Below are 12,988 nucleotides of genomic sequence, written 5' to 3' on the forward strand. Positions count from 1 at the left end.
AAAAAGATTTTCCCTAGTTTTGAAAGCACGCATTATCTGCCCTCAACCCCCACAATAAATGCCTCGAGATACTGAAAGTAGATTTCTGTGGGCAATTCAGAGAGCAGCGTTATTACCCTGGTTTGTGGAGGAGAAAGCCCGCAACCTGAATATGTAAGCAGGTTCTTACTGCTTATTCTCCTGCTGAATATTTTTGGTTTCCAGAATAGAAAATGTACACATGCTCTTTCCATGGCCTTGATCCTGACAGAATGATGCCATCCACAGGAATCAAAATACGAATAAGTAAAAGTTCGGGTTGTACCATTCTGGAAAATCTCAATTCACCTCTTCAACTCTTTCAGCTTACTCTTGATCAGCACCATGAAAGTTCTGGGCATCTGGGAAGCTTGTCTCCCTGCCCGGATTTCTGGGGAATGGCAGTTGACTGGCCACCTCCTATCTCCTGAGTCAGGCCTGTGAACAGCTCAGTGCAAAATGTAATTAATGTTTGACCTAAGTCCAACAATTACTATTTGATTAGGTTAATGTGTGCACTCTCCGGCCAGGGATAGATGACAGGACTGCAGAAACTCGGGATGTGACACAATGTACCTGTACTGGGAAAGCCACTGTTCGCCGGCTGTTTCCTTGGGCCTCATCATTCTCGGTCAGGCGCTCGAGGTCACCGAGGTGAATAGTCATTCGCCCCTCTAAGTTTTAGATTTGTTTCTGGAGCCCCATGGCAAATAGTGTGTTAACACCACCATTCCTAGGGCAAAGTTTTTTGGCAGCCAATACTTCCAGCGCACATAAAAGGGGTTTGGGTGAAATAATGGATGGGTCAAGGGAAATGTTAAGGTTGTTGGATGGTCCAGCCCTAATCATGTGGGTGGGTGTTAGCGAGGTAACCTTCCAATGAGCTCCTTTGAGCTCCTGGTACCACTGTCAGAGACCAGATTGACAGCACTGGTTGAACCATTGGTTTGAAACAGTTGTATCTCATGTTCCTATTCCCTCCCTTTCCAAGACACTGCATAATCTTTATTCTCATTTGGAAAGTCACAGAAGGACTCATTCATCTGGCAAGACAGAAACCAATCCAGGCCTGGAACATTTCTTCTCTTAAAGCCCTGAATGTTTAGAGATGTACACAAGTACACATGTACAGTCAATCATTCAATCAATCAATCATTCGTATTTATTGAGTGCTTACTGTGTGCAGAGCACTGTACTAAGCACTTGGGAAGTACAAGTTGGCAACGTATAGAGACAGTCCCTACCCAAGAGTGGGCTCACAGTCTAGAAGGGGGAGACAGAGAACAAAACCAAACATATTAACAAAATAAAATAAATAGAATAGATATGTACAAGTAAAATAAATAAATAAATAGGGTAATAAATATGTACAAACACATACATATATACAGGTGCTGTGGGGAAGGGAAGGAGGTAAGATGGGGGGATGGAGAGGGGAAGGAGGGGGAGAGGAAGGAAGGGTCTCAGTCTGGGAAGGCCTCCTGGAGGAGGTGAGCTCTCAGTAGGGCCTTGAAGGGAGGAAGAGAGCTAGCTTGGCGGATGTGTGGAGGGAGGGCATTCCAGGCCAGGGGGATGACGTGGGCCGGGGGTCGACGGCAGGACAGGCGAGAATGAGGCAGGGTAAGGAGATTAGCGGCAGAGGAGTGGAGGGTGCGGGCTGGGCTGTAGAAGGAGAGAAGGGAGGTGAGGTAGGAGGGGGCGAGGTGATGGACAGCCTTGAAGCCGAGGGTGAGGAGTTTCTGCCTGATGCGCGGATTGATTGGTAGCCACTGGAGATTTCTGAGGAGGGGAGTAACATGCCCAGAGCATTTCTGGACAAAGACAATCCGGTCAGCAGCATGAAGTATGGATTGAAGTGGGGAGAGACACGAGGATGGGAGATCAGAGAGAAGGCTGATGCACCCTCGGCTTCAAGGCTCTCCATCATCTCACCCCCTCCTACCTCACCTCCTTTCTCTCCTTCTACAGCCCACCCCGCACCCTCCGCTCCTCTGCCGCTAATCTCCTCACCGTGCCTCGTTCTCGCCTGTTCCACCTTCGGCCCCCAGCCCATGTCATCCCCCGGGCCTGGAATGCCCTCCCTCTGCCCATCCGCAAAGCTAGCTCTATTCCTTCAAGGCCCTACTGAGAGCTCACCTCCTCCAGGAGGCCTTCCCAGACTGAGCCCCTTCCTTCCTCTCCCCCTCGTCCCCCTCTCCATCCCCCCCATCTTACCTCCTTCCCTTCCCCACAGCACCTGTATATATGTATATATGTTTGTACGTATTTATTACTCTATTTATTTATTTATTTTACTTGTACATATTTATTCTATTTATTTTATTTTGTTAGTATGTTTTGTTTTGTTCTCTGTCTCCCCCTTCTAGACTGTGAGCCCACTGTTGGGTAGGGACTGTCTCTATATGTTGCCAACTTGTACTTCCCAGGCACTTAGTACAGTGCTCGGCACACAGTAAGTGCTCAATAAATATGATTGATTGATTGATTGATTGAGGATGGGAGATCAGAGAGAAGGCTGTACACAGTACATGCTACTCAGAGAATAGTCTCAGAGAGCTCTTTAAGTTCATTCCTTCATTCAATTGTACTTATTGAGCACCTACTGTGTACAGAGCATCGTACTAAGCATTTGGGAGAGTACAATACAACAATAAACAGTCACATTCCCAGCTCAGAACAAGCTTACAGTCTAGGGGACTGTTCACTCTACCAGTAGTGAGTTTTCACAGAGAGGAAGTCACTCCTTCAGTGGTTTTACCCTCACTGTTAACACCCTTGATCCCAGTAACCCCACCTCCTCCTCCCCTAAAGAGAAGGACAAAGCTGCTGGTGTTCTTGATTCTGCCTCCTTTTAATAATAATGGCATTAGTTAAGCACTTACTATGTGTCAAGCACTGTTCTAAGTGCTGGGGAGTGGGGCAGATACAAGGTAATCAGGTTGTCCCATGTGAGGCTCACAGTCTTAATCCCCATTTTACAGATGAGGTAACTGAGGCCCAGAGAAGTTAAGTGACTTGCCCAAAGTCACACAGCTGACAAGTGGTAGAGCCGGGATTAGAACCCATGACCTCTGACTCCCAAGTCCGCGCTCTTTCCACTGAGCAATGCTGCATCTCCTTTTCTTCCCTTTCTGTGAGGAGGAGGAGCATGAAGGCTAGGGTGAGGCTGGGGAGGTCAATTTTCTGAAAGGCCTTTTCTTTTGTTTCTGTTTTATTTAACCAAGCTTTTTAAAAACAACTTTCATCTTCTCCTTCCAGTAGAGCTCATTCTTTCATTTCCGAGGCCCTCTGTTTGGAGAGGAAAAGTTACATGATTGTATCTACTGTAGACAAATTGTGTTCTGGGTGTCAAGCACTGTCAGGGGAAAAACACCCCGGCATTTATGGCGGAAAACTTGATGGAAGCTTAGGGGACTAATCCTGATGTGTTTACTTTATTTTCTTTTTAATGGGATGTCACTTCTGGAGAATAAACAGTTCTTCCAGCATCCAGGAGCATGAACACTTATTGGCCCAGATAAAGCAGAGAAAAGAAATATTAGGTCCTCTGGCCCATAACTCATCATCATGGCTCTTCAGGTAAACGACCAAAGCATTTCTGGAGCTGGTTTTTACTGTACAGCTCGGTGGAACACAAATTGAGAGAGCGAATGGCCTCTGATCACGCCGGCTGCTGCGGCCTGGAGCTGACCCTCCAAATCTCATTTTAATTGGAAGCGCCCTGACCTTTTGGTTATAAGAATCCATTTCTGATTGCTGGAATCCAGGGACAATCTGGGAAAGTGTGAAGGGATTCTTCAGCAGCCAGGGAGATAGGAATCAGGGACCAGAGTCTCTACGGAGTGTGGAGATGGAGTTTCTAGAGTCTGTCTGGAACCTGTGGACCTAAAGGGGAGATCCCTGGGTGGGAGGAGTTAGAACTTCTCCCTCCCCTGGCCTCCACCTAGGCTAGCCACTAAGAAGGGAGAGGCTTCATGACTTCATACATTTAAATGCCTGTTTGGGCTACCCCCAAAAAATCACAGTGCCAAACGCTGAATTTCCCTTCTCCACTGACTACACATCCTAGTCGAGCTGGACTTACCCGCTAGCCAGGGAGCCAGGCCATTTCCAAGCCCATGCAAGCCCAATCATATTTACCGAGCTCTTACTGTGTGCAGAGCACTGTGCTAAGTGCTTGCACTAAGCACTTCCCACTGTGGGTTCTGACCATGGAATATAAACTGGACTGTCCCACAGTTGGAGCTAACTGGTAGGGCTGTTGGTGATAGTAGTGATGGTAATGGATTTAGTGATGATGAAGATGAGAAAGATAATGATAATGGTGATGATACCATAATTATTATGGTAACATCTGCTGTAATAACAGATGAGCCATCCTCAATTCAGGCACAAAGACTTTGGGGCCAAGTACCTGGGCAAAGTAACTGATCAGCGTGGTCATAATTTACATCACTCATGCTCTCACTCAAGCAGAGGATGCAACAAGAAAATAGGCGAGCAGGGGTGCAGCACATTGTGAAGTTCATTCATAGGTTTATTGTGTGCCAAACCCATTCACAGCAAAGCATCAATTTGACTGGTGCTTTGCTGTGGCATCACAGAATACAGCCTATTAGTAGCCTTGTTCTTCCTCCTGCTAGTACTATTTGTAAATATTTTTATTTTCCTGTCTTCCACAATGAATTATAAATTACCGGAGGGCAGGTAATGAAATCCAGCTCCCAAACTGGTACTAGCCAGCTTAACTTTCCTCCAAATTGGGGCTCTCATGGCAACTTTGCTATTTATTCTCACTCCTCTCCCTCTACCACCAGCCTGCAAAATTCTCTTCTCTAAAACCAACCTACTCACTGTGCCACAATCTCATCTCTCTCATCACAGAGAGATGTTTGTGCCTGTCCTACGTAGAAATTCCTATATATCCAACAGATCAGCCTCATTTCCAACGTTTCAAAAAACTTCCACATTTTCCTCTCCATCCACACTTCTACCATGTTGACCCAAGCATTTGCTAGTATCACACCTTGCTACTGCATCAGCATCCTTGTTGACCTTACTTACTCTTTTCTCTCCCAACTCCAGTCCATACTTCACCCCGTGGCCCGGATCAGTTTCCTTAAAAATCATTCACACCATGTTTCCTCACTCCTTAAGAAGCTCCAGTGGTTGCCCATCCACCTTTGTATCAAACTGAAACTCCTTACCATTGGCTTTTAAGCATTTAGTCACTTAGTCCCCTTCTATCTTACCTCACTGATTTCCTAATACAACCCATCAAACACACTTTGCTCCTTTTTTGCTAACCTACTCACTGTATCTCCACTTGCCCACATCCTGCTTCTGGCCCAAAACTCCTTCCCCCTCAACATCAGACAGACCATCACTCTCCCTTCCTTCAAAGACTTATTAAAATCACATCTCCTCCAAGAGGCCTTCCCCTCATTTCCCCTGCTCTCTTTCCTTTTTGCATCATCCTTGCATTTGAATTTGTACCCTTTATTCACTCCACCCTCAGCATTTATATGCTTATCTTAATTTATTTTAATAATAATAATAATGATGACATTTATTCAGTGCTTACTATGTGCAAATCACTGTTCTAAGCACTTGGGGAGGTTACAAGGTGATCAGGTTGTCCTACGGGGAGCTCAAAGTTTTAATCCCCATTTTACAGATGAGGTAACTGAGGCACAGAGAAGTTAAGTGACTTGTCCAAAGTCACACAGCTGACAATTGGCTGAGCTGGGATTTGAACCCGTGACCTCTGACTCCAAAGCCTGTGCTGTTTCCACTGAGCCACACTGCTTTTCTTAATTATTTTAATTATTTTAATGCCTGTCTCCCCTTCTTCATGGTAAGCTCCTTGTGTGCAGGCAATGTTATATTGTACTCTCCCAAGTACTTAGTACAGTTCTCTGCACAAAGTAAGTGCTTAATAAATATGATTGATTAACGATTGATTGATTCAAAGTCCTACTAAAATCTGTGGTGAGCGAGAGTGACTCCATCTTGCCTTATTTGACTCCAGGAGCAACAAGGCCAAAGGATGACTCCATCTTGTTTTATTTGACCTCAGGAGCAACAAGGCTAAAGGACAGTTTTAGAGGAGAAACTGTATTATCTTTCTGAGGATTTTAGAGGACCTGAATTGCTGGAGAGAAACTCAATTGTTTTGCAGAGGGCTTAAAGAGGGGTTAAATTGCTCAGCTGGGCTGGATGGGTCTATGCTTGAAGGGCAATAAGCCCAGGGGGAGAGGTCACCTTCCCCCCCGGCTTACCCAGTATTGAGCGGAAGACTGCAGGCCATCCTGAGCAACCCCTCTGTTGCAAGCCCCCAGAACAACATACAAAAGGGTGAAAAAACTGTCCTTCTTTCGCCTCGTGCTGAACCACCTAAGCCATGTACTAAGACACCAACGACTGCTGCGGGCAGATACCTAAGACTTGAATCAGAAGGACGATGAGTCTGTGGGCAGTCCAACTCCTTGAAACTCCTCCAAATGGGATTATCTTCACCAAGACTTGGGGAAAACCAGTTGGATTGGTAACTGTAGGTGTTATACTTTGTGCGTGTATGTGTGTGTGTGCGTGTGCATGCATGTGTGTGTATGGGCCTAACCTCTCTTTTAGTCTAAAATAAAGCTTTCCGCAGTAGCAGTGGTGTTTGGTTTTACTTTTGGAACATGTCATTACAACGCCTGAATCCCTGGTTTAGGGCTCTAAGGTCGAGCACCTGATATCGTAGGGGAGCAATCCCAGGGTGGTGCTCATGACAAAATCCTATAATAATAATTATGATGGTATTTTGCTAAGCACTTAGTATGTGCCAAGCACTGTTCTAAGCACTGGTAAATACAGGGCAATCAGGTTGTCCCACATGGGGCTCACACTTTTAATCCCCATTTTACAGATGAGGCTACTGAGGCACAGAAAATTTAAGTGACTTGCCCAAGGTAACACAGCAGATAAGTGGAGGAGCCGGGATTAGAACCCAGGACCTTCTGACTCCCAGCCCCGGCTCTTTCCACTAAGCCACGGCTTTCCCTAAGCTCTGATTCCCCCCCATTTTCCCTCCCTACGGTCTCACCCATTCACTTAGTCCCACCTCCAAACCACTTAGGTACTCAACCTTCTCCCACCCCAACAAACCTCAAGTATGGATTCTTAAACTTGGTTGCTTTCCTTACCTGTAATTCATTTTAATATCTGCTTTCCACCTCCCACCCCCCACAGTATACTGTAAGTTCCTTGAGGGAAGGGAATCATGTCTACTAACTTTATTGTATTCAGTGTGCTCAAACATAATTGATGGATTGGCTGAAGAACCTAGGGCACATATATACAGGCAAAGGGAATCAGTCAGTCATTCAGTCAATGGTATTTATTTACTCATTTATTTTTATGGTATAAGTTAAGTGCTTTCTATGTCAAACACTGTCCTAAGTGCTGGGATAGACTTAAGTGGTTTAGATAGACACAGTCCTTGTCCCACATGGGGCTCACAATCACAATTAGTGGCCACTCATTCTTTCAACTTGTGTTCCACCAAACTACACAGTGAAACCAGTTCCAGAAATACCTCGGTCATTTACCTGAAGAGCCATGATGATGAATCATGGGCCAGAGGACCTAATACTTATTGAGCTCTCCCTGTATACAGAGCACTGAATTAACTGTTTGGGAAAGTATAATAAAACAGAGTTGATAGATGCAATTCCTGTCCATGGGTGCTTACATAGTATAGAAAATATCTGAAGCATTTCCCATTTTGGAATAATAATGATGGTATTCACTAGCGCTGGCATGGATAAAAGCAAATCGAGTTGGACACAGTCCCTGTCCCATGTGGGGCTCACAGTCTCAATCCCCATTTTACAGATGAGGTAACTGAGACACATAGAAGTGAAGTGACTTGCCCAAGGTCACATAGCATACAAGTGGCAGAGCTGGGATTAGAACCCATGACCTTCTGACTCCCAGTCCTGTGCTGTATCCATTAAGTCATGCTGCTTCTTATAGAAAACAGCTATAGGGCAGCACTGATGATTTGGAAGGACTAGAGAAGGCTGCCAGGAAGGTATCTTGAGCCCGATTCACCAGGTGTTAGCTCCTCTTTGAAAATCAGTGTTGATGAATATTTAATTGAACTACTGGGCAATCATCAACCAAGCATTTTGGAAGACCACTGTGTGCTGAAGAATACATTCAGTTCCCACTGGTTATTCATATCTAGACAGAGGATTTAGATGCTTCCCCTGACAGCCTCTTGATCTTTGAAAATTTGGAGCGGTGCCTTAAATTCTGAAGTACTTTCAGCCACTTATTTGAAGGGCTGTCAGGACTGCAGAAGTGTTTATTTAGGGTTTTTTTTAATAGTATTTGCTAAGCACTTACTATATGTAGAGCCCTGTTTCAAGCACCAGAGTAGACACGAGTTTATCAGGTTGGAAACAATCCCTGCCCCATTCTGGGCTCACATTCTAAGTCAGTGGGAGAAGGGTTTAGTCTCCATTTTAAAGGTGAGGTAATTGAAGCACAGAGAAGGTAAATTAGTTATCCAAACTCGCACAGCAGTCAAGTGGCAGAGACAGGATTAGAACTCAGGAACTCTAACTCCTAGGCCTGGGCTCTTTCCACTAGGTCATGCTGTTTCTTTATTTCTTTGAATTTGAAAGCTATCAGACATCAGTAGGGATCAATCCAGTGCCACTGATTCATTTTTGCAATTAAACATGAAGAGTGGCCTAATAGAAAGATCACAGGCCTGGGTGTCAGAAGACCTGGGTTCTAATCCAGACTCCTCCACTTGTCTGCCGTGTGACCTTGGGCAAGTCACTTAACTTCCCTGTGCCTCAGTTAGCTCATTCTTTGTTCTGTTGCTGAGATCATTTTTCTACAAAAACATTCAGGACATGTTTCCCCACTCCTCAAGAACCTCCAGTGGTTGCCCATCCACTTCAGCAACAGACAGAAACTCCCTACCAACAGCTTTAAAGTACTTAGTCACCAGCGTTGCTCAGTGGAAAGAGCATGGGCTTTGGAGTCAGAGGTCATGCGTTCAAATCCCAGCTCTGCCAATTGTCAGCTGTGTGACTTTGGGCAAGTCACTTAACTTCTCTGGGCCTCAGTTACCTCATCTGTAAAATGAGGGTTAAGACTATGAGCCCCCCGAGGGACAACCTGATCACCTTGTAACCTGCCCAGTGTTTAGAACAGTGCTTGGTACATAGTAAACACTTAATAAATGCCATTGTTATTATTATTATTATTACTTCACTTCGTTACTCTCCTACTATAACTCAGCTTGTGCATGTCTGGCCCCAGGAGGTTGTGGCTTAGTGGAAAGAGCACAGGCTTGGGAGTCAGAGGTCAAGGGTTCTAATCCCGGTTCAACCACTTGTCAGCATGTGACTTTGGGCAAGTCACTTAACTTCTCTGTGCCTCAGTTACCTCATCTGTGAAATGGGGACTAAGACTGTGAGCCCTATGTGGGACAACCTGATAACCTTGTGTCTATCTCAATGCTTAGAACAGTGCTTGGCACATAGTGAGCACTTAACAAAGACCATCATTATTATTATTATTAAGCCACCAACCTGTAACTGGGGCCATTTGGGAATCTGAAATGGGAGAGAAATGGAACGGTCCCTGGTCCAGGATTTCAGTGTCTTCATCGGAGAGCCAGGTCCAACCTGAAATTGTTTTTTTCTCCTGTCCATCTAGGAGCCCATGCTGGCTGACCCTGTTGATCATGGAATAGCCCAAATGACCAATCAACTGAAGAATGGGATGAATTGAACACCTGCTATGGGTAGAGCACTGTAGTAAGCACTTGGGAGAATTCAACTGAGGAAGAGAAATGGCCCTTGTCTCCTAGTTGCTTATAGTTTTAATGGGGGAACTGACGGGAACAAACCACTTGCCAAGAGTTGGAGGAGGAGATAAACACAATGTTTTGTGGCCACTGAAAACAGTAATGTGGAACATGGAAGAAAGAGAAATGGACAAGTGTAAATTTTCAAAAGTCAAATTATACGTGAAGGAGACCAGTTAAATTTTCTTACATGGGGTCAAATTCACGGGATGCAAAATTCCTTATTAGCACCCAGCTCACTCTTCTGAAATATGGCTCCAGGCTTACTTTGAACAAGAATCACTTCTGCTCTAGCTTCTCAATTACCCTATACTGTACCTTTAACAACCTGAGCTAGAGAGGGGCCCAGGCAATTCATTTTTATAGGACGCTCATGTGCTGCACTCTCCAGTAAATAACGACCCAGTGAAAACATCTCTTCCTGAGCCAATACACTGTTTTTCCCCAGCACAAACTCAAAACAGATACTATCCCTAGAAGCAATGGCAAAACTTGCTCAGTTCAATCAGAAGAAACTATCCAGCTCACATTGTAAACAAAAAAAATCCATTGGCCAAAAAATCCAGGGAAAACAAATCCAGAAACATTACAAAAGTTTTCATGACCCTTGGGCCACATGTATCTCATATTTAATATTGTGTCTGCTTCTTCTGCACGGGAGAGTCACCTTGGAAAGGAGCATAAAATATCACTAGATCATGTGTATTTTCTACACTTCCCAATGTTTGGGTAATAAAAAATGTTAAAGGTTTGTCAAATTGTGAGTGAGAAATGATACCACATAAATTTCTCCTTATGTTTCCAGTGGTAATGGCACAGTCTACAGTCATTATCCTGTTTCTGTCACCATTTTAAAAATAAGATATTATTCTTATTGCTTGTTCCCCCAAGATGATGACTCAGAGGCCCAGCCCAGACGGGCACGCTAGTTTCCTCTCCTAAAGCGCCCAGGGTGGAGACCACACTAGTCTCAAGTCTGGTTTCCTCTCCTATTCAAGCAGGAAGTAGAAGCTGTGGGCAATGTGATCATTCAACTCCTTTGTTGGTGTTCACAGGCATCATACAGACCCTGCTGTCCCACCCCCACTGTAAGCACCCTGATCCTCTTAGACCAGTGCTCAAGTGGTGTGAGGGCAGCTATGGACTCTGCAAGGCCACTGCATCCTGCCATGATTCCAGTGAGATTCCAGGGAAAGCAGCCCTGCGTTACTAGATATGCATCCCCAAGGAAAGCTTTATTAAAATCACATCTCTTCCAAGAGGCCTTCCCCGATGAAGGCCTCATATCCTCTTCTCCTACTCCTTAATGTGTCACCCTTACCTGTTGCCTTTATGTCTTGACTTATGCCGTGGAGTCATCTCTGATCCATAGCAACACCATGGACACATCTCTCCCAGAACGCCCCACCTCCATCTCTAACTGTTCTGGTAGTGTATCCATAGAGTTTTCTTGGAAAAAATACAGAAGTGGTTTACCGTTGCCTAATTCCGCACAGTAAACTTGAGTCTCCACCCTCTACTCTCTCCCAGGTCACTGCTGTCCAGGACAGACTTGTAGCAGATTACCTTCCACTCACTCGCCACTGGCCAAGCTAAGAATGGAATGGGGAGGCCTATGCTTGACTCTCCCTCCCATAGTAGAGACTGATAGAGTGCCAGAAACTCTCCAGGTGCGACCACAAGAGGGTAACATTTATGTACACATCCATAATTTATACATATATTAATGTCTGTCTCCTCCTCTAGACCACAAGATTATTGTGGGCAGGGAATGTGTCTGTTATAGTGTCATGGTTTGCTCTCCCAAGCACTTAGTACAGTGCCCTGCAATCAATCAATCAATCAATCAATCGTATTTATTGAGCGCTTACTGTGTGCAGAGCACTGTACTAAGCGCTTGGGAGGTACAAGATGACAACATATAGAGACAGTCCCTACCCAACAGTGGGCTCACAGTCTAGAAGGGGGAGACAGAGAACAAAACCAAACACAATAACAAAATCAAATAAATAGAATAGATATTTACAAGTAAAATAAATAGAGTAATAAATATGTACAAACATATATACAAATATACAGGTGCTGTGGGGAAGGGAAGGAGGTAAGATGCGGGGGATGGAGAGGGGGACGAGGTGGAGAGGAAGGAAGGGACTCAGTCTGGGAAGGCCTCCTGGAGGAGATGAGCTCTCAGTAGGGCCTTGAAGGGAGGAAGAGAGCTAGCTTGGCGGATGGGCAGAGGGAGGGCATTCCAGGCCCGGGGGAGGACGTGGGCTGGGGATCGATGTCGGGACATGAAGGCTGAGTAGGTGCGAATGAGGTTGTCGTTAATGTAACTTGGTGATAACAAGGGCCTTTTTCCCGGGGTGGAGGGGGGGAGTCAGTCAGGACCGGACCGGGAAGGTGGGTTGGGGGGCACTATCAGCAAGGTCGCTTAAGTGGGTGGGGGTGGAAGCAAAGTATTCAATAAGTACGACTGATTGATTGATGATGCATTTTAGAAGACAACTACTGGAATGCTAGGGTCGGCAGGGCCAGCAAGGTTAGCAGGGCTAGCAGGGCTGGGCTCAGTTGGACAATTCTACAATATGGGGGGAATTTGATGGGAACAGTAATAATGATAATAATTGTATTCAATAATCAATTATGATGTGCCAAGCACTGTCCTAAGTATGGGGGTAAATGCAAGGGAATCAGGTCAGACACAGTTCCTTCCAACATGGGGCTCACAGTCTAAGTAAGAGAGAGAAAAGGTATCAAAACCCCATTTTTTAGATTAGGAAACCAAGAATTTCAGAGACTCATTCAAGGTGACTGAGTTGGCAAGTGGCAGAGCCGAGTTTAGAACCCAATTAATCCTTACTCCCAGACCCATCTTGTGATCTTTCTGCTAGACCACATTGCTTGGTTTGGGGTGTGGCAGAAGAGCCCTAATTCACAAAGTTCTCTTATTGAAACCTCAGATTATCCCTGACATCAGTTCTGGCTGGCTTCACCCTGCTGCCACACAAAGCATTGCCCCACGTATCCTGCACCAGAGCTCTAGAACGTAAGCTCCTTTCTCCTTTTTAATGGTATCTGTTAAGTGTTTACTAT

The sequence above is a fragment of the Tachyglossus aculeatus genome, chromosome 8 (assembly GCF_015852505.1).
Source record: "Tachyglossus aculeatus isolate mTacAcu1 chromosome 8, mTacAcu1.pri, whole genome shotgun sequence".
Taxonomy (NCBI): Eukaryota; Metazoa; Chordata; class Mammalia; order Monotremata; family Tachyglossidae; genus Tachyglossus; species Tachyglossus aculeatus.